Genomic DNA, 22,121 nt, shown 5'->3' with positions numbered 1-22,121 from the left:
GGTCCTCCCTATCCAGGCACCACATGAGCTCGAGCTTGGGCATAAGGTAACCACTCATATTTGGAGAGTAAATAATCACAACAGGGGCTGCTAACACTATGTGACAGGCTGGTGACTAAGCTGTCTAACCTCTCGCATGCAGTAAGGAAGGGCTAATGAGCGTAAGCCACCGCCACTTCATCACCACCATCTCATCTATTATGTGACTCCTCTGTGCCAGGCACTGTTCAAGTACTTGAGACTCATAGTCACCTTTTAATTCTCAAAACCACCTAAGGAGAAACAAACTCCCAGGGTTCGGCTCCCCACACGGGGCTCATCACTGACTAAGCTTAGAACCAGGTTAGCTAGAGTCTGGAGCCTGTGCTCCTGGTCACTGCGTCAACCAGTTTTGATTTCACCTCCTTCGAGAAGCTTGTCCTGAAACCCAAGTTGGGGTCAGGAGTCTCCTCTGGACTCCCACAGCCCCATGGCTTCCTCTATTAGAACCCTTATCACTTTGGGGTGTTTACCTACAGAGCTTTACCAAATACTGTGACCTCTGAAGAATGTGGATGTTGGGGGCACAGACCCCCTGCACAGTCAAAAATCCACATATCTTTTTTTTTTGGGGGGGAAGGGGAACAGGACTTTATTGGGGAACAGTGTGTCAATCTTAGTTGTGGAGGGTGCCGTTCAGCTTCAAGTTGTTGTCCTTTCAGTCTTAGTTGTGGAGGGCGCAGCTCAGCTCCAGGTCCAGTTGCCGTTGCTAGTTGCAGGGGGCGCACCCACCATCCCTTGCGAGAGTCGAACCGGCAACTTTGTGGTTGAGAGGACGCACTCCAAACAACTGAGCCATCCAGGAGCTCAGCGGCAGCTCAGCTCAAGGTGCCGCGTTCAATCTTGCAGGACTCGAGGAGTTGAACCGGCAACCCTGTGGTTGAGAGCCCACTGGCCCATGTGGGAATCGAACCGGCAGCCTTTGGAGTTAGGAGCACGGAGCTCTAACCACCTGAGCCACTGGGCTGTTCCCTCCACATGTAACTTTTGACTCCCCCAAAATTTACTAATAGCCTACTGTTGACCAGAAACCTTACTGATAACATAGTCAATTACTGCATATTTTGTATGTTAGATGCATTATATATTGTATTCTTATAATAAAGTAAGCTGGAGAAAAGAAAATCTTAAGAAAAAATTCATTTACAGGATTTATTGACAATAATCCACATATAACTGGACCCACTCAGTTCAAACCTATGTCGTTCAAGGGTCAACTGTACTAATCGCTCCAGGATGGAAACCCAAGTCCAAACCCTTCATTTTACAGAGGAAGGAAGTGGAGATTCAGGAAGGAGACTTGTCATGAGTTTCACTTAAGGAAGGGGAGATGGAGAGAGGAAAAATTGCTCCTTGATGTATGCCTATTCCTCCTCTAAGGCCCAAAGATGCTTCTTAGAGTGCTCCCTCACCACTAAACTGGGCGAGGCACCTCGTCTGGGCTCCCACCATCCCCTGGTCTTTCTCCTTACAGCCCTGAACACTCTGGGCTGTCACTGAGGGCCTGCCTCCCTCACTGGACAACGAGCCCCACAAGCGCAGGGCCCACGCAGGCATGGGGCTCTCACACCCACACCTCGGCACGACAGGGACAGGCACAGAGGAGACACATATTAAGTGTATTAAGTGGACCAGCAGAACCTCAAGAAAGGGAGAACCCCAAGGCCAGAAGCCTCCCACAGGGAAGAATAATTAAAAGCACAGGTACAATTTGTTTGGAGAAGGGAGGCCAGCAGAAGTCTTCTCAGCCATCTGCAAGCCCTGAAGGGCTGCCAGCAAGACGGGGGGCCGGTGCTGCTCACCAGGACCAGACCAGAACCAGTGAGAGGTAGTTACAGGAGCGGATGTGATTCACAAGAAAGATTTTTAATGACCAAAACTTCCCCAAAGCAAAATATGCTGCCCTCTTCCTCCCTTGCTGGAAGAATTTAAACTGAGACAAGATAGCTAGCCGTCTAGGCACCCAGGACCTCTCAGGAAGCAATAAAGTATAGCGGACAAGGGCCAGGGCTCTGGAGACAGACTGCAAAGGTTCCCACCCTGGCTCCTCTACTTGGCAAGGGGCTTCACCACTCTGTGCCTCAGTTTCCAAGTCATTGCTATGGGGAGATGACAGCAGCAACTTAACAGGCTTGGGGTAAGGACTGAATGAGATCATGCACGTACAGTGCTTACAGCAGGGCTTGGCACAGAGTCAGCACCCACTAATGTTAATTACTACTGTTTTTCTTCCTCTGTGGAGCCAGATACTGCTGGCTGCTAACCCAACTGACACTCTCAATTTCCTTTTTCTCTGGCTTCCTCCTCAGGAGAGGCTGAAAAGCTAAATGAAATTTCCCACCCTCCTTGGGGTTAGGGGGGCCATGTGACCCATTTTTGGCCAGTGAGATGTAAGTGGAACCTTCTGGTAGTGCTTAAGCAGTCCAGAAGTGAAAACCACGTGCTGCTAGGGCTGACCCCCATCCTCCTGGATCTGGCTGGAGCTGCAGCGGCAACCTCACAACCGTGAGGAGAAGGCCAAGCGAACCAGAGGTTCCAGCCTGAACACCACTCAGCCTCTGAACCGACATCGGCAGCCAAGTACCTCCAGGTCTGTTGTGATGGGAGAGAAATCAATCCTCGTTTGTTTAAGCTGCTGGGAGCTGGGTTGTCTGTTCTTGCAGCTGTAAGCATTCCTGCCTAATGCACCCACCATGACACAAATGGCCGTGGGTATATAACCGTTTGCCAAGCTCAGTTCAAGTTCCCGGCTGAGACCCATATCTAGAGGAGAAAGAGTGGAAGGCCGAGCCAGGGCGGTGCTTACCAAAGCTCAGTTGTGTTCCGCCCTTCCTTTTCAGCTGCATCTATGTCTTACTTGTATAATTATTTACTTAATATTTTTAAGTCAACTCATATTTGCACTTAAACATATATGCATATATTTAAAAGGGAATCTACATTACCACCAAACTGCGAAATTGGAATCTTTTGCTACACAGGTAACTTAACAAACAAAATATATTCATCCACATACCACTAAAAATGATCTGATATACCACAATTTGGGTTCAATGGACTAGCAAGAATTCCTTACTGTTGTCTTCTATTGGGGAAAAAAATACCAGAAGATGTAGCAATACTTGGCATTTCCACAGGGCCGCATGCGCTACAGAGAAGTAGGGGCTGCCCCTTAGAGAGGGAACATATTTTCCTGTTTGCCACGAATCCCGAATCTGGAAACCCTGATCCAAAGTGAAATAGTTTCTTTAGATCTCCCACTGGCGAAGAATGCGGTCGGGCACCTGCCTCATTCCCTCCACTCAGGGCCTCCTTAGAGGGACCTGTCCAGCTCACCTTGTCTAAAATCACCCCGATGACTCCCAGCCAGTCCCCTTCCTGCTTTTCTCATCTCTGCAGTACTTGCCCTTCGTTAACCTGTTTATCTATTTTTATCCTCCAGGAGAATGTTAGGGGAAGGATTTTGTTTGTTTTGCTCATTCCTGAATCCCCAGTACCAGTAGGTGCTCAAATGCGTATTTGTTGAGTAAAGGTGAGCAAAGGAAAAAAACCAAATGCCTGAGCAAACGAAACCCCATTCCTGCTTTCCAGTTCCCTAAGGTGCTGGTTACCATGTAGAAAAAAATGCTGGTTCTCCTGAGGTTTGAGAGGCAATACTAGAAATTCACTCATAATTTGGGATTTTTTACCACACTGACAAGGAATGAGCTAGATTAAAATGAATATCTATGAAACCATATGGATACATGTTAATAAACTGAAAGCTGAAATAAATGAGGGAGAAGGAACAGGTCTTCCTTACAGAATTAATTATGTGGACAATGAATAAATGTAAAAGGAACGAGGGACATACAGAAATCACTATCAGGGAAATACTACAGTAAAAATTGTTGCAGGCAAGATTCACCTCACCAATGCGTGCCCAAGTTAGTAGGAGGAAGTCTGAGGAGAAACAAGTATACTCTCAAAGTACCTCCCCCAAGATATCTATCAACGACAAAGAGAATAACAGTTACTTTACAGTGGAGAAACCCAGCAGACAGCATCTTAACTAAGTGACCCAGATTCACGTCACCAGCGATACGACGCGCAGACATAATGGGCCCCCGGCATGGTGCACTGAGGAGGGCACATGACCTCTGAGGTGTTCTGCCAAGTACTGCATAACCTCCAACTAGTCTTGAGAAAACACCAGACAAACCCAGACTGAGACGTTCTACAAAATAACAGAGCAGCCCTCCTGCAAAGCGTCACAGTCACAAAAGACAAGGAAAAACTAAGGAACCGTTACAGATCACAGGGGACTAGAACACGTGACAGCTAAATGCAGTATGGGGTCTCGGGTGGGATCTTGGAACAGAAAAAGGACATCAATGGAAACACTAGTGAAATTTGACTAAAGTCTGCCATTGAGTTCATAGTCTTAGACCAGCGGTAATTCAGAGCAGGGGAAGCTGGGTGAAGGGTATATGTGGACTCTACTATTTTTGCAACTTTTTTGTAGGTCTGAAATTCTTTCAAAATAAAAATGTTCATAAAGAATTGTGCTGAGAAGCATCCTTTGATGGAAATCTGCCCCCCCAGAGACTGTCCCACAAACAAGCTCCTGGCACCCAAGCAGAGCCTTAGGCCAGAACGAAGGAATGTGATGAACGCACTAAATAGTCAAGAGAGAAGTTACTGTCTAGATTCACTCTAGTTCCCAAAGCTTGCTGACCAGTCCCTGTAACTCAGCCAACAACATTCCCTGCGTCCCGAGTAGATGGATGCCAGAATCTTCCACTCTCCCACTTTCCACACCATTAGGGTCTCGGTGCTTTGAGGATCAGACCGAGCACCCTCCTTGCATCCTGCCCACAAAGGCTGGTGTCCTCACTTAGGAACACCCCACGACCAACTGGAATGCCCCATACCCGCGGCCCAATCCCCCACTTAGAACCTATCTCAAAGAAACAAAAAAGGGTGTTCACTAGCAAAAAACCAGAAACTCAAAATAACATATTTAAAATCTTTCTGTTACAGGTATTTACCATATTTACATACTTTAATTATGTAGAGATACTTACACTATATTTTTTTGCCTGTGGAGAAACAGCACTTTCACAAAGGGGGAGCTAGAGCAATTCTACATCATAACTGTGGTGATGGTTACACAACTGCATGCATTTGCCTAAACTCAAAAAACTGTACACCAAAGAGTGAATGCTACTTTCTGTAAATTTGAAAGATTCCTTCCGTTTAAAAAGTTGGAAAAAAAAAAAAAGTGTGACACACTGATGTATGTTATGAACAAAGATCTCCAGGTACACTACTGTTGGGGACGGTGGGAAACTGCTACAGAAGCCTCTATATAACGTGGCATCTTTCTTTATACAGCAAACTAAAATAATAAGTGTGTATACACACAGGCAGGGATGTTCATGTGTGGGAAGGAGTTGGGCAGGACACCCACCCAACTACTGACCATAATTACCTCTGAGGGATGTTAGATTTGTGGGTACAGGGAGGAACAGTGAAGACTTCATCCTTCCCTTGATATTCTTTTGAATACATTTTTTTTTTTTTTAATAAAGAGGCTTAGGTGTACCAGTTGTAAGATTTAAGCAAACAAACAGCCAGACTGCACTCACCCTTAGTATGCTCTGGACTCTAGTGTTCCTTGAGGGTCCCAGGAGAGCCGATGTCAAAGGCTGTGCAGCTACAGAGAGGAAAAAAATGAGGTTATGTCTTTGGCCACCTCGAGCCTTCCTGCCACAGTACCCATCTGTCATTCACAAATTCACTCCCTCAACAAATATTTATCGAACACCTGCTCTGGGCCAGGCACCGTAGGGACACCAGTGACCAAGACAAAGCCGCTGTCCTCAGGGAGCAGACATTCCAGGAGGGGAGGAAGACAATAAACAAACATACAATATGAGATCAGGCAGCTGATGAGGAGAGTGATGGAGCTGCCACTTCACAGAAGGGTCAGAGAAGTCCTGAGAGCACAGAGACCTGAAGACAGGACACCACGAACTGTGTGACTAGGTGCAAAAGAGCCTTCTGGGCCGCTGGCATGGGCAGTGCAAAGGACCTGGGGCTCGCATATTTCTGTGGAGAATCTGAGGAAGAGCAGAAGACCTGTGCGCCAGGCGCAGGGTGAGTGAGGGGATGAGTGGTGAGAGATGAGGGCAGAGAGGTGACAAGAGCAGACAGTAGGCCATTAGGAGGACATTTCCTTCAGACAATTGTGAGGAGTGGCAGAGAAACAGCACTTGTCTTGACTTGTAACTTTTACATTATTAATTTATGCTTTTGAATATTTGGTATGGTTGTTCATTATTTGAATGGATATTTCATGGAAACTTCACATTATTAATTTATGGTTTTGAATATTTAGTATATTTGTTCACATCTGAATGGATATTTCATGGACGAATGAATGTCTTCAGGCCATCGTCTGCATAGTTCGCCATCCCTTTTCAATTCACAGGCCAGGCACTAAGTCAGAGAGATGAGACCTGAGAGGACAACCCAGAACCTTCCTCTTTTTATTGGCCATTAACTAATAACTCTCTCTCTCCCTATATGCCAGGTTCTATCCTAGCAGACATGTGCTGACTCATATCTCTCTCCCAATAACCCTAAGAAATAGATACTATTATTATGTGCATGCCACAGATGAGGAAACTGAGGCACAGAGGGGTAAAGAACCCACTAGCTGAGGCATCCAGCCAGTCAAAAGTATACTATAGCTGGGATGGACCCAGGCAGCCTGGCTCCAGAGCCCGCTCCTGACCACTTACCTGGCCAGGTGACACTGTCATGGCATCCAGTGAAGAGAGGGCTAACTGCAGCCTGGCAATGCCTCCCCGACCCTCTTCCCCAATACTGCTATGTCCAAATGCTACCCACATGCCAAAGCCAAGCTCAAATGCCAGCCAGCTCCTCTAGGAAGTCTCCCAGGAAGGAAACCTTGCAAGCAACTAGGCAACTTTCCAGAGTCCAGGAATCAGGACAGTTTCAATAATCTTGTCCCTCAGGGCTCCTGGAGAAGCCAAAAGGGGTTCTTAATCCTTCTCATGCTAGGGACCCCTGTTGACAGCCTGGTAAAGAAGGGTGTAGATTTCTTCTCAGAGAATCATGTTTTTAAATGTGTAAAATACAATGCACAGGATTACAAAGGAAACCAATTATATTCAGGTATCAAAATATCTGTAAAACATAACCAAATTGGAGATACAGTAATATATGTGCTTCTTTATGAATGCTTTAAATGATGAGATCTCAGTGGTGGGTCCAATAACTACAGTAATTTGGAAACAGATGAGTGTTATAATATATTGCCATATCTGCAACAACTATAATGTGATATGGAAATATCTGTGATTTCTAGTAGTGACAAAGTCACAGGTGTAGCTAATACACCTGTCTTAGCTTGTGGCCCTCATTCAGAAGTAAAGAAAATGCTAAATTTCAGTTAGTTGGTAGAGAAAATAAAGATGCAATTTTTCCCAGCCAAATTCACGATCCTCTAAACTCCATCCAAGGGCCCTTCAAGGGTCCATGGTCCTGAGATTAAGAGCCCCTAAGCTAGACCTGAGACAGGGGAAAGGTGGAGCATGTTCCCAGGGAAGATAACAACTGGGGTGGGGGGCAGACTTAGATCCTGTGAACGTCGATGGAAGGGGTCCTGGGCACTGGCTGTTTGGACTCACACTGCATCCGTTTCCCTTGCTGGCTTAGACCCCTGAACCTCACCGTTCCCACTCAACCCATGGAATTCCTGTGGGAATGACTCTACCCATGAGTTGGTAGGGAAGGGGGCACACGATCCACGCCTGGCTAATAAAGCCACTGCACCCCCTCTTCCCTGCCCCTGGGCTCAGAGACTGCTCAGGGCAGCCCCCGCATTGAAGCCAGGTTGATAAGGTCCAATAAACAGCAGTCTCGGGATATGTGCTGGGACTATGGGGAAAGAGATTATTTCCCCTGGGGATGCTAAAATGGTTAAATATACATATGGAGCTGCCTGAGTCATGAGATTAAAACCAACACAGAGATATGCAGAGCTAGGAGGCAGAAGAATATAAGGTCCTGGCAACCTTAGGTGAGGTCCCGGATCCAGCCATGCCTGAAGCCATTACATGTACAATGTCCCAGGTTGTAAGAACATACATTTCCTTTTATACTTAAGCTTGTTGACCTGGACTTCTATCTGTTCACACAACGAAATGATTCTCAATTAACACAGGAGGTCAGAGGCGAATGCAGATGTTGATTCCCATAGCTCACTACCGAGCCACTTAGGAAAGCACAAAATAAAATTAGAAACAGTTACTATACACAGAAACAGCAAATGCAGAAAAACACAGTTTAAAACTCAGAAATAGCCTCGTAGGTCCTTGCTATCCCTAAGCTGGTCTATGAAGCCCTAACAATTTCGCTTTTCAAGATGCTTGGCAGGGCAGGAGGGAACTAGAAGCACCCAGAACACTTTCCTTTATCACCAGACTTCCTGGGATGATCAGGAAGCCCCTGCAATAAAGCTCCTGTAAAATTTTAATAGCTGCCTTTTAAATTGCAATGGAAATTGCTTTTCTGCCACTCTCATTTCCCCCCTTTTCTTTCTCTAGAGTAATGCATAGGGCTCTTTAAAGACATATTCGCAACGATGTGCGAGGGTGCCCCATCTCTCTGAGCTGGGAATCTACTTCCTGCCAACTGAAGGAAGCGGTGATGTCCATCAGTCTGGGGTCCCTCAAACATGGGAGGGGTCGCATCACAGAGGAAAATGCCAAGGGATTGTGGAAAGGGCAGCAAAGGTGGGCTACAGGGCCAGGAATTCAGCCCGGAGTCCAGATGTCCCAGAATCCTCCTCACACCACCTGAGAAGGAGGATGCCCTTAGAGTTGACTCAGCAGTCCCAGCACACCAACCAGAGCAACAGCCCTGGCCCACCTGTCACATACGTTACACTCACAGGGCCGAGCAACTCACTTCCCTGGGTTTATATCAAGAAACAGAATCCCAAATGAAAGAACCTGGGGTTGAAAGAGTATCCTGGTGTGACTCCTAGACTGAATGGCTCCTCCCCAAATCCACGGCGATTGGCTCTGGGAGAAACACATGATCCAAGCAGGGCCAATCAGAGCTTACCCTGGAAATTTTGCTGGAATTACTGGGGGAAAGGGATGGGATATAAGGTAGGGGTTGCTGAGGGCTACTTTGTCACCTGGAAGGTGGCAGTGGGGCACCTGAGAAAGAAGTCAAAGCTGAGAGAGGCAGAGCTCAAAAGTGGAGAAGGGCAGAATCCTGACAAGAATACCTGAGTACTGACTCCAGTTAGGCCAGCTCTGGGATTTTTCAGGTCCTGGAGCCATTAACTTCCCTTTGCAGTTTAAGTGAGTTTGAGTTGGGGAGATTCTATCATTTACAACAGAAATAACGGACTGCTAGAACTGGCAGGGACCTCAGAAATCAATACAGTGCTCCTTCAAGTTTGGGTGAAATGGTCCTTCTAAGAAGCTGACAAAATAAAACTATGTCATGTCTCTCCAGAAAAAACACACACAACACAAAACACGTTTTTGAAGGATATCAAAGACCTCTGAAGCTCCTGTCTATAGGAACTGGGTGAAGAATGCCTTGATCTAGTCCCATCTGTCCACTGGATGGAAACTGAGGTTCAGAATGCGTAAATGAGCTGTCTGGGGCCCGGGCCTCCCTACAGCCCCAGGGGGTTCCATCTTGAACTCCACTGAGTACGGTCGTCATAGGAAACTGCAAAGGGTCAGGGAGGGAGTAGGTGAAGCTCCAGGCCCCACACCCCCATTTACCTACAGCAGCTCTCCTTTTTTCTGTTTTATAAAATGCGCTTTCAGGGAAGTGTCTGACCAAGTTCCATCACTTCACAATCAACATACGGAAAACCAATCTCTTACTATCACGTTTCAAAGTACAGTTGATCCTTGAACAACCACACAGTTGAAATTCTGTGTACGTGTAACTTTTGACTCTACATTTGGGCCTCCTTCCCATCCATGGAGCCCACCAACCTCGGATGGAAAACAGTTATTTTGATCTGCAGTTGGGAATCTAAGGTTGGGAAATCACGGTGGGGAATGTAAAAATCCTGGGAGGTTTTGATCCTCATGGAAAGCCCGTGGAGCAGGCATCATCCCACGGGTCCTGCAAGGTGCTTCCGTGGGGCCCGCCAGCGGGGTGTCACCTCTTAACCCCAAGGCAGCCACACACCGGGGCCTTTCTGTCCTTACTTCTGGACCTGACATTTCTAATCTTCCCTTGTACTTCCATCTACTCATACGGAAAGGCTCACCCACGCACACACCTCGCCACTCTCCTTTACGTGGTCTTCCCCAAAGACCAAGTCAGAAGAGGGTGGCTAATCTGACCAGTCAGAGACTGTGACTGTTGCTGGCACCTGCTTGCCCAGTGGGCAAGTTATTAGCCCCCAAAGCTGGGCCTACCAGCTCTTTTCTCTCCCTGTGCCCAGAGGTGGCAGCAGGCTCTTTCTGCTTTCTGTCTTGGAGCAGGAGAAACAGCCTGGGCAGTGCTCACCCAACCTCTAAGAAGTCCTGGCCACACGTACCCTCCTGACCAAGTGCTGATGGGGGCAGCCAGGCCTTTCTCCTCCGTGTGAGTGGCTGATCCAGGCACTGAGATCTGAGGTAAAGGAGAACCACACCCACCCACTGGGGCCTTCTGCCTTAAGCTGTGTTCTCCTTTCTAGATTTTACCAGAGCCTCATATTGGGGCATCAAGGACTTACATACAAATGTTTTTCACTTAGAGAAGATTCCATTACACCCACCCCCATCCTGTCTTCAAAATAGTGACTCAGGAAAATATCTGTCATTCAACTGCCTCGACCCACCTGCCAACAAGGAAAAGCTGCTAGGTGAAGAAAGGACTTTGCCTTGGGAAAATCTAGGCCCTTGACCACCATACATATGGCAGCTGCTGAGATCATCTGGCAATTAATCACGTTTTCTCTTACGACCTATATTCTATTAATAATACACACTGACAATTTAGCCCTGGTTCTTTCACTGATTGATTGATTCAGTCCACAGTATGACTAAGGTTGGGTGACTGACTTCCAGGGGCTCACATCCTGTCCCCACTCCCTAATCCCAAAGGTAAGCCTCGTGGTACAGGGCTTGAAAGACTTCACTGAGCAATGCCAGGGGGCCGGTAACTGTCCTGCCCCTCCAGCCCAGCCCAAATAACTCGCAGAGCGGCTCAGGACAGACCTCCGCAGAGAAACTGCTCCGGGAAAGCAACAATCGTGACTGTTTCAGGCACAGCAGACTGGCTAAAATGGCATTCTGACACCACCAACAGTGCTGGAGTTGTGCAGTGAAGGGAACTCTCAGTCACTGCGGGTGGGAGTGTATCCTGGAACAGACATTTTGAGAGAACAGCTGGCAATTTCTTGTAAAGAGGAAGAGACAGTAACCTCATTGACACGCTTCACGGTCAACACTGATGGGTGTGGGATTCCCTGTCCAGTTCCCAGACCTATGTGGCATTGCAAATGAGTTCTCATTCTGACGGGTAACCTGAGGGTTTTGCTTTGATTTTACTACATACCAGGCACTGTTTTCAGTTCTTTAACTATCGGCTCATTTAACCCTCACACCAACCCTGTGATGTAGGGTCTACGAGCATCCCCCGCCACCGCCACCCCCCCGGTCCCGTCAACAGACCACAACATGAGGCACAGTGAGGCAACTCGCTCGAGATCACATGCAGCGAACAGGTGGCACAGCCAAGAGGGATGTGAGCCCAGGGACCTGGCTCCAGCACCACCAACGTCACCTCCCAAACACAGCAGTCAGAAGAGTATGGGTTCAGCCTTGAAACCTATCTGATTCTACATTCAGAAATCAATTTCAAATGGATCAAAGAAAGACCCAAACGCAAAAGGAAAAACATGTGTGTCTAGAAGGTCACACAGGAACGTATCTTCATGTTGAGGCAGGCAAAGATTTCTCACTCAGGGACTGTGAGCAAGTGTTTGCTCTCCTCACACAGAGGGTCAGATGCATCACACAGTCTGTCGTCTCTTCTCCAGGCTTCTGTTTTCCAGCTTGGAATGTGGGTGCAATAGCTGGATCTGAGAGGGTCCCTCTTGTCCCCAGGACACTACTCTGGCAGAACAGAAGGGCTGAACTCTTGGGGTGCCCTGGCCTCCTGGGGAAGGTCCAACAGCCCTCTATCTTGTGGCCACGAGGGGGCCAGAGTCAGAGCAGCGCTGGTGTTAACTCTGACCAGCCACTGAGCCACATCCTCTCCCGCCAGTTCTATGACACAAACAACCTCTTAGGTGTTGAAGAGACAGTGCCACTGGTGCATTGATACTTGCAGCTGAGTGCACTCCTAACTGCACCTGCTAGTCAGGCTCCAGCAGACACATGCTGTGCCGTTACCCTGGAGAGGCTGAAAAACGCTGGTAACATGGATCTGAAGGGGGTCTCAGAAAGACTGGACTCAGAGATGAACTTCGGGCAATCTTTGGGAAGATGCCTACCACGCACGGCTGATCAGGGGCATCTAGAGATGATTTGGTGCCTGAATTAATTCTCAGAGGAGCTGGACTGGGATCAGCTTTCTTTCTCCCCCCGACTTCTAAGAGCAGCCAGGGAGAGTGTGATTTTAAAGGCCAAACCCAGTCCACTGGCCCCAGGCTGCCTGGCTGGGGAAATCCTGCACAGCTTGTGGATCCTTTTTCCTCCTGTCACCAGGCATTTGCTATACAGGCCAACCATTAAGGCCCTTCCTGCACTCCTATAAAAACAGCTCGTCACTGTGGTTTCGACTGCTGGATGCTTTACCACAAAGCACTCTCCAGATCCCAGCTAATCAAATGAAAGACAGAATAGTGTGGTCAATGTACCAAAATAGGTCAGGTTTATTTTTTAATCCTCTTATTCATAACATATTGAAAGGGAAGAAGAAAAAAACAACATTATTAACAGTGAGAACGTCTATGGTTACTTAACCTCTCTGTGCCTCGGTTTCCTCATCTATAAAACAGGGATAAGAATAGGGGAGCTACGAGGATTAAGGAAATTCCTCCATGAAAAATGTTCAGAGCAGGACCTATCATGTAATAAGTGTTCAGTAAAGGTGAGCTACCATTGTTTTTATTGCTGGCAACACAGTGAGTTTACTGGACTGAAGGCCCTTGAGAAGAATCAAAATCCACCCTCTGGTGAACCAGACAGAGAAAGGTGCTGCCCTGATTCTGTCCACTTAGGGAAGGAGGGCGGCTTGAAGCTGCCTGCCATGGCTCAGGGTGCTGCCCGTGGGAAATGGACCTACTGGATGCTTGCTGCCCACCCAGTAGCCCTTCTTCCCTTTCTCTGCTTTTGGCAGCCAAATGTACTTTCAAATAATACTGTGGTCTTACACAGCAGATGACCAATGGGGCAGCATTCTACACCAGAGAAATCTTTCCAGTAACCTGCCACCAATTCAAGTGTCCTCATGCCTTAGGACCCTCGCTCTTTCCTCAACGCCAGGTAGAAAGCTAGACACAGAATTTCCCACAGATTCGGGATATAATCCTTTTGCCTTAGGAGGAGGTAAAATGAGAACTGTATCAGATACACTGAGTCATTCATTCAGCAATTATTAAGCACATGTGAGGGAGGGACTAGATATGGTGAACAAAAGCAGATAGCGTGCCTGACCTTACAAAGCTGACAGCCCAGAACAGGGGAGAGAAAACAAACAAACAGGCAAACAAATACACATATAAGTACAAATGGTGAGGAGTGCCACACAGAAAACCCAGAAGTTAAAGAGAAAGGAGAAAGAAGCCATGTGAAAAATGGGAAATGGGAGTAAAAATATCCCAGAATGTCCATCAACTGCAGAATGGATAAACAAGACATGGTACATCCACACAAGGGAATATTATTCATCCCTAAAAAGAGCGAAGTTCTGATTCATGTACAACATGGATGAGCACTGAGAACATTGTGCTGAGAGAAAGAAGCCAGTCACAATAGACTGTGCACACACTGTGTGATTCACTTACATGAAATGTACAGAACAGGCAAACCCAGAGAGACAGAAAGTACATCATGAGTGGTTGCCAGGGGCTGGGAGGAAGTGGGAACTGGGGGAGAGAGATTGCTAATGGTTACGGGGCTTCTTCTGGGGCCGATGAAAATGCACTGGAGTTAGATACTAGTGATGGTGCACCTCTTGTAAGTACACCAAACCCTCTGAGTTGTACACTTTGAAAGGGTAAGTTTTACCACATGTGAATTGTATCGCAATTAAAAGGCATTCAAAGGGCTATCGAACTGAATTACCGGATTGGTAATAAAGTCTCTAATGAAAGTTAAAAAAAAAAAAAAAAAGAGTATTCCAGGAGATGGAGGAGGATGCATGAGTCTGTTCAAAAGAAGTCACAGGAAGCCCATGTGGCTGGATGGCTGCGGGGAAGGAGGTTGTGTGGGGAGATGTGGCAGGAGCTCACGGGGCTGTGTGAGCCACGCTCAGCCACGTGGTTTTCAGTCTAAGGATGACAGGAAGCAGGAGAATGATGTGTTCCGATTTACATTTTTGAAAGATTCCTCTGGCTGCTGCTGCATAGAGACTGTCGGCGGTGCGGGGGGTGCGGCGTTTCAGAGAAGCCGGGAGAAGAGCGAGGTGGCTGCTGTGATATCCAAGGACAGGGGGTGGTGGCTGGGACCAGGGTGAGGACAGTGGAATGAGAAGGAGGAGGCATGTGAAGATCTCTTTCAGATCAAGGACAAACGGCCTTCCTGATGGATTGGCGATGGGGTGTGAGCAGAAAAGGGAGATTCAAGAATGGTCTTCACATGGTCTCGTGAGTTTTTTCCAAAGTGGTTTTCTGCTAGAATCAAACTGTGCCTAGCTCAACGAGAGTAACCAATGTCTGTAAACGAACTGAATAAATGAACAAAGTCACTGCCCGTATTTTTGTAGGGCACATTTTTGTGTTTTCAATAAAGATGTGAATTCTCTCTCCCTCCCTGCACATGCGCGCGCACACACACACACACACACACACACACACACCCCTATACCTATATATCTATACCTATAACTACTGTGTTTCCCAGAAAATAAAACCTAGCCAGACAATCAGCTCTAATGCATCTTTTGGAGCAAAAATAATTATAAGCCCTGGTATATTACATTATATTATATTAATTATATTATATTATATTATATTATATTGACCAGGTCTTATAGTATAGTAAAATAAGACCGGGTCTTATATTAATTTTTGCTCCAAAAGACGCATTAAAGATGATTGTCCAGCTAGATCTTATTTTCGGGGAAACACGGTATATCTGTATATCTATCTAAACATAATATCCTTACCTATACCTGTTTCTCTCCTATCCACTGGTAGACAGTGGTCCACTAGACATCATCAATTACCCATCTGCTCAAACCAGAAACCTGAGGGTTATTCTTTTATATACTGGGGGTGCGAAAAAAATGTATACAAGTGGACACTTTGGTCAACGTTGCTCACACAGTAGTTCGCTGTGATCAGAAGTGTCTGGACGCTGATGGTAACCACTTTGAGCACCTCTTGTAATTGGAGAAGTCAAACGTGACTTGTATTCATCTTTTGTTATCGGTATATATTGAGTATTACAATTTTAATAGTTTTCCTTTCTTCAAATGTGTATACGTGTTTTTGGCATCCTCTGTATATACACACACCCTAAGCAAGACAGAGCTGCTGAGTCAGTTAACAACCAGGTCCTTCCTTCTCTGAGGGGGTCAGAGGAATAGATAAGCTAGTGAGAAGTGAGCTCTCTCTTCTGATGAACCTGTAGGAGAGGAGAGACAGCAAGACAGGCAGCTCCAGAGACAGGAAATGTCATCTTTCTTTCTGGTGGGGGCAGGGAGGGGTATGGGAGAGTCAAGCACTACGAATAAAAGTGGTTTAGTCAGGGAGGTCAATTTGATCCTTATGTCTTTCCCTTCAAGAACATCCACCACAGTTGAAGCCCAGCAAGAGACAAGTTATGATCCAAAGGGGTCCTAAGCCCCAGCCCACTGACAGCCACATCCATTCTGAGGGGAACACCAGAACGCTGGAAGAATGCATCCTTACCCTGGAACTAGAGAGGGCCACCACGCTCACAGACCAAGTGCAAACAGTGCCCTTGGAGCTGTGCAGTGCAATGGTCCTGTGGAGATGAGTCCACCGAGAGCCTGCCTTCCAGGCCCACTGTCCCCAGCAACAGGGCTCCACTGGGTGGCTCTGCGTGCGGGGATTGGGGTGGACACAAGGGAAGTTGATGCCTGTGCTGCCTGACCCTTGAAGCTTCATCTGGAACACAGCCAGGGACCTGATGCCTTGACCTCCGCGTTTCTGTAATTCCTCCGTGTCATCCTCACAAGTGGCAGACTTGGTGGCACTGCAAGCTTCCCACAGCTGACGGAACTCTGCTTATTTCATTCTACCAAACAGCGGGGAAGTAGGTCAAACTGCTTGTCACGGTCACTTAGAAGTCACTTCTCACCAGAGGTCCAGATGGCCACTTACCAGCACCAAGGCCATGGCTCTCCGCTCGTGGGATGGAGTACCCCCCACGGATCCTGACCAACCTGTGAAATTTGCTTTGACCAAAATTGACGACGCTGCAAAGTCTCTCAGACAGACTGCCAGGCTAAGCAGGCCACGTGGTGTGGAAGAGAACGGAGTCCCCCCCCATTCCATGGACACCCGCCACTCAATCACAACATGAAGACATAGCCTCTGTCATTGTGTTTTACATGAACAGATCGTATCATATTTACGTCTCTGAATCTTGCTTTCTCTTAAATACAACACAGAAATGCCTCCCAATCAACTAGCAATGCTCATACCCACTCTTTTGACCGGCTGATACTCCATAGTACCAGCCATACTCTACTTCATCAGTCCCTGAAGAATAGGCTTCCATTTTATGTTCAGGGTTTGTGTTTTGCTTTGCCCCTGCAAACAGTGCAAACAGTGCTGCAATGAACATCCTTCTGTACTGGGGCCCTTTTTTCTGTAGTGTAGTCTCAGGAGTGGCAGTGCTGCATCAAAGGCTATTTATGGAATATTACATACTTATAGCATAGAATGGTTTCCAAGATCAAAGTATAGAACTGTACGTATAATATGTTCTTTTTTGTATTGCGTATCTCTGGAAGAACACACCTGAAGTGGGTGTTCCCACAGGAGGAGAGCTGGGTGACAATGGGTAAGGGAGGGAGACTTACTTTCCCTCGTACATCTATTTTTTGTGTGTGTGCCGTCTGAATGTTTTATCATGGGCATGTACTGCTCATTCAAAACTAAATAAATAACTAATTTTTCCAGGCTGTCTTCTAAAAAGGTTGCAGTGATTCACATGTCCTCCAGCAACTTGGGAGACTTCTGAGTTGAGCTCATTAATGCCCTATATTTTTCTCCTTCAAGGCTGTCTCTCCTCCATCTCCCCACCCCCTTTTTTGACCTGGTACGAGCTGAAACATGTCAAATTTTACCTGCTCGTGAGCTATGATTCCTCCTATTCTACAGCCCTTGGGCAGGCAGAAGGCAACTCCCAGATTTGCTCATTTGGATAAGTCAGCCTAGCTGGCACCTCCCAGCAGCACAAGAGAGAAACCCAAGCAAGGGTGGGAGCCAGGTCTTCTTCAGGGACCTGAGGGCACGGATGGCAGAAAGAGACAGGCGCAGGACCTCTCTCCCCTCACATGCCCGCAGGACACACTGTTTTAAACACATGTTGGCAGCGCTGCCCTCACTAGCTAAGTGGCCTAGAGTCCCCTAAATGCCCAAAGCCTCTCAGGGAGGCCTGCAGCAGCAGCTGCTGCCCGTGGGACCTGAACTCTCAAGAACAAGGTCAGAGATGAGAACCAGGAGGGACCAGGGGACAAAGACCACAGAGGAGTCAGGCTCATACAAACAAGAGGCCTTCTCATTCACTTCCTACAGGCCAGTCACCTTCCACGTCTGGCCCAGAACTAAATGCCTCATGCTAGTCACTGCTTTTAAGCCCCACTGTGACTCCTGCAACAGGAAAACAAAGCTGCCCTAGTGTGCAGACAGCGACGGCCCTGAGTTCAGTGGCAACTCCAACAGCTGGCTGCAGTTCTGGACTAACCGCGAAGGGGAGGGGACTGAACGAACATGGCAGGATGAGAAAGCAGCTTGGGAGAAGGTGGGGGATAGGAGAGCACGAGCCAATGACTCAAAATCGGCGGCAAGTCCACACCGTTCAGGCGGTGCATTCAGGTCATGGGCTACACACTTTTGCAGCCCATGCTCCAGCCTGAGCTGAGCTCAGTACAGAGGAGGCCCCAGCTTTATTTAGCTTGAATGGCTTCCTCTACCTGGAATGCCCTTGCCCTTGGTGCTTTAAGACTCAGCTCAGCAAGGCTGTGTGTGCATGTGGGTGTTGGCTGGCAGCCTCTGTGAGGGCAGCAAAGGGGAGGAGAGACAACTTGATTGTCCCTCAGCAGAGGTGGGCCAACAAACTGGTGCAGATACTCAGCGGAACCCTTTATGTCTCTCCTTCCCTTATCCTCCAAGTCCAGTTGCCACTACCTCCAAGATATATCCTGAATCCATTTCCCTTCCCCTCCGACTACCATCATCTTTCACCTGAACAACTCCAACAGATCCCCCATTGGTCTCCCAGAGTCCACTCTTCACTTCTAGATTCTATCCTTTACACACAGCCCGAGGGATCAAGTTAGACAGAGATGACATGAGACTGCTTTCCTGCTCGACATCTCAACACCTCTCAAACCTCACTTTCTCCCACTTCACCCATCGCCCAATTGCTCCCACCCCACTGGCCTTCTTTCCCTTCTAAACTTAATCCTACCCCAGGGCATTTGTACATTTTGCCCTCGCTATTCTCAGGGCTGGCTTCTTCCTGCCAGTCAGGTCTCCCTGTGACTGTACTCGGACACAGCAGTGAGTAGGCATACAATCTAACTACGCACAATGCCACGGACATCTCACAGACATAATGTTGAACAGAAAGGCCAGACGCAAAGGAGCATTTACATCAAGTATGACTGCAGGTACATAAAGCTCAAAGTCAGATGTGAGACGTCAAGAGAGGGGTTTTGCTCGGGAGAGAGGAGCGACTGGAAGGAACTTCTGGGAGCTGGAAATGTTGTTTTTAGAGCTGGTTACATGAGTGTGTTCAGTTGTAAAAGTTCATCTAGCTGCACACTTCTGATATGTGCCCTTGCCCTTTCCTGCATGTATATTACAGTTTAATGCAATGTTTAAAGAAAGAAACAGTTTGGCTGCCCATAATCCTTCCTATGATTTGAAAATTTCCCGCCTATGAGCCTTGATGGGAGGCCGGACCCCACTGCTTTGTAATAGTGAAATATTACAAAGGCCAGGAATTGGGTCTCACAGTCTCCCTTGCAGCTAAGCCATGGGTGCAGGATCTTGGCTCTACTCAGCAGATGCCCCTGCCCTCCATGGCTTCAGAGCCAGGGTTTATTTACCTTGGTGTCTGGAGCCCAGAGGTGTAGCCTGGCACAGGGGAAGGGCTCACTGAGGCTCGATGAGTGGGACGGGGCACCCACTCCCTCCCCACCCACAAACACACACAAACACATTTCCTCCCCCAGCACAATAATGACAAGATTGGGCCATTCTGCACTGGGAACTTATTCATTCTTTCAAGAAATGTTTACTGAGTTCCTATTTGGTGCCAGGCACTGTTCTAGGCACTGAAAATCTAGGAGAACATTTTGTGATAATAGTGGCTAGGGATCCAGGTGAACACAACACAAGCTGATTCTAATGGGGAGGATGAACAATAAACAAAATAAGTAAAAGATATGTTAGGTAAGTGCTACACAGAAAAATAGAGAAGGTAAATGGGGACATCCCTGAAAAGGCAATACGTGACCAAAGGCTTGAAGGATGTGAGGAAACCATGTGGGCATGAGAGAAAAGCTTTCCTAGTAGCAGCAAGAGCCAGTGCAAGGGCCCTGAGGCAGGGACATACCTAAATGTCTGTGGAGTACCGAGGAGGTCCATGAGCCTGGAGCAGGGTAAGAGAGAAGTCACAGTTAACAGGGGCAGATCGTGTGGGGCCTGCTTAGCCACAGTGAGGACTGTGGCTTTTACTCAGGGTAAGATGGAGCCGTGGGAGGGTTCTCAGCAGAGGAGGGATGGATCTGATTGGGTTCCTCTGGCCCTAACCAACCCTCTCCTCTGCCCAAGATGGAAACCAATCTCGACAAGAAACAGAAGTTTGGTCATTTGTGTGCCAAGTGTCTATGAGAAATAAACAAGCAGAAGGCTCCCCACCCACTTCCTCCAATCCATCAAGGTGTCATGCTGGCTCACAGGGCTTTGCAACATGAGTAACAATCCACATCACATTGTAGGAAACCAGTTACTCGTCCACTGGCCACTGGGAGAATCCCAAAAGCACATGGGGAAGCAGGCCACATGGCCGGGAGAGCGTCATCTTGGTGGTCAGCTAGAGCCAGAATCAAATCACAGCTCTGCCACTTCGCAGCTGTGTGACCCATGACTCATTCCTAGGCCTTTCTGAGTCCCAAGCTTCCTTATCAGTAAAGTGGGAGGGGTGGGGGAGAGTAATTTCCACCCTCCACAGGGCTGTTGGGAGGGATAAAAGAGGTAACAGGAATCAAGTGATTGGCAAAGTGCTGGCACAGACGAGTACTACATGATCTTAGCAAAGCAGTTGTGATGACTGAAATACTGAAGAAATCATAAGTGACACTCTCAGCTCCTCAAGTCTGAGGCTGTCCTTTGGACTCTAATAATATTAAACATGGGGCCAGAGTGAAAGGTCCTCCAGGGGAGAGAGGTCTTCAGAACGGAAGTGTCTTTCTCCCTCTACCTATTCTTCATGGAATAACTGCCCAGAACAGCGCCATCCAAACCAGAGAGAGGAAGGAGATGGGCCACAGATGGCTGGTGGCATCGACATAAATGTGCACGGGATGGACACGCATCTCAGTGCTTCACAGGCAGACGCCCCCTCACAAGAGACCCCAGCCTGTATCCACCTCTCTCAAGGAAATGTGAGTAAAGAAAGAATTTTAACAGCATAAAAGGGAGTCGGGGCGATTTCTTGCCTCTCTCCACTCAACCCCCCACCACCAGAATAGCAGTGGACCCTTCAGTGAGCCATGCAAGGAGGGCAAGGCTTCTGGTGAACTCGGTTCCACATCCTGAACATGGGGACAACAGTCACTGTTCAGGCTCATTCACATTCATTCAGCGCATACTTATTAAGCAACTACTACAGGGCAGACGCTGCTCTGAGGTAGAGCAAGAAATGAAACAGACAAATCCCTGCCCTCAGAGCTCACATGCTAAGGAGGACAGCGCAAAAAGCAAACATAATGTCCCACAATGACAACTGCTATGAAGAAAAATAAAGCAGGGGACAGAAAGAGACAAGGAAGGCCATTTCAGACAAGGTGCTCAGGAAGGCCTCTGTGAGGTGGTGTTTCAACCATTCAAGCAGAGACCTCGATAAAATAGTAAAATTATACATACACACACACATATATGTACGCAATTTTGGCTATGTCTGTATATACAATATATACACACGCGTAGAGCCAAGAACACAGTGCCTGCTGTGGAAACCTAAGGTGATCTAGTCTGATCGTTAAGAATGCTCCTGGGCTGCCTGGGGTTGGAGTCTTCCCCAGATTCCAACACGCCCCGTGTAGCTGAGAAGTACTAATAAAAGGTGTCGATTTTTCTTTCCCTTTTCATACTCGGCAGTGAGTGCACCACAGATGTAGATGGTGCTCCCTGTCAGGACCTTATTCTGCCTTCGTCGCTGCCGTGTTCCACTGCACAGACCAGCTGACTGATTCATCCTGTCCCCGATTAATGGACACATAGGACAGCTCCAATCCTTTGCTCTGACAAACAGTGCCCCAATGAGCCACCTTGGACAGATCACTTCTCACACTTGGGAACATCTGTAGGAAATAATTCCCAGAAGTGGAACTGCTGGGGCAAAGGAAGGGTATGTGCAAGGGTCACACTGACACATACTGCCAATGCC

General features: G+C 47.7%; 1 protein-coding gene across 1 annotated transcript in view; it reads right to left on the bottom strand.

The window, feature by feature from the left end:
* SIPA1L3 (signal induced proliferation associated 1 like 3) overlaps nt 1–22,121 on the bottom strand; it is a 218,799-nt gene that overhangs the window by 124,330 nt on the left and 72,348 nt on the right. The window contains 1 exon segment of the mRNA XM_033127388.1: nt 5,670–5,737. The gene's annotated coding sequence lies outside the window, so the exon portion shown is untranslated.

The sequence above is a fragment of the Rhinolophus ferrumequinum genome, chromosome 15 (assembly GCF_004115265.2).
Source record: "Rhinolophus ferrumequinum isolate MPI-CBG mRhiFer1 chromosome 15, mRhiFer1_v1.p, whole genome shotgun sequence".
NCBI classification, from domain to species: Eukaryota; Metazoa; Chordata; class Mammalia; order Chiroptera; family Rhinolophidae; genus Rhinolophus; species Rhinolophus ferrumequinum.
This window is presented reverse-complemented; position numbering and strand designations above follow the sequence as displayed.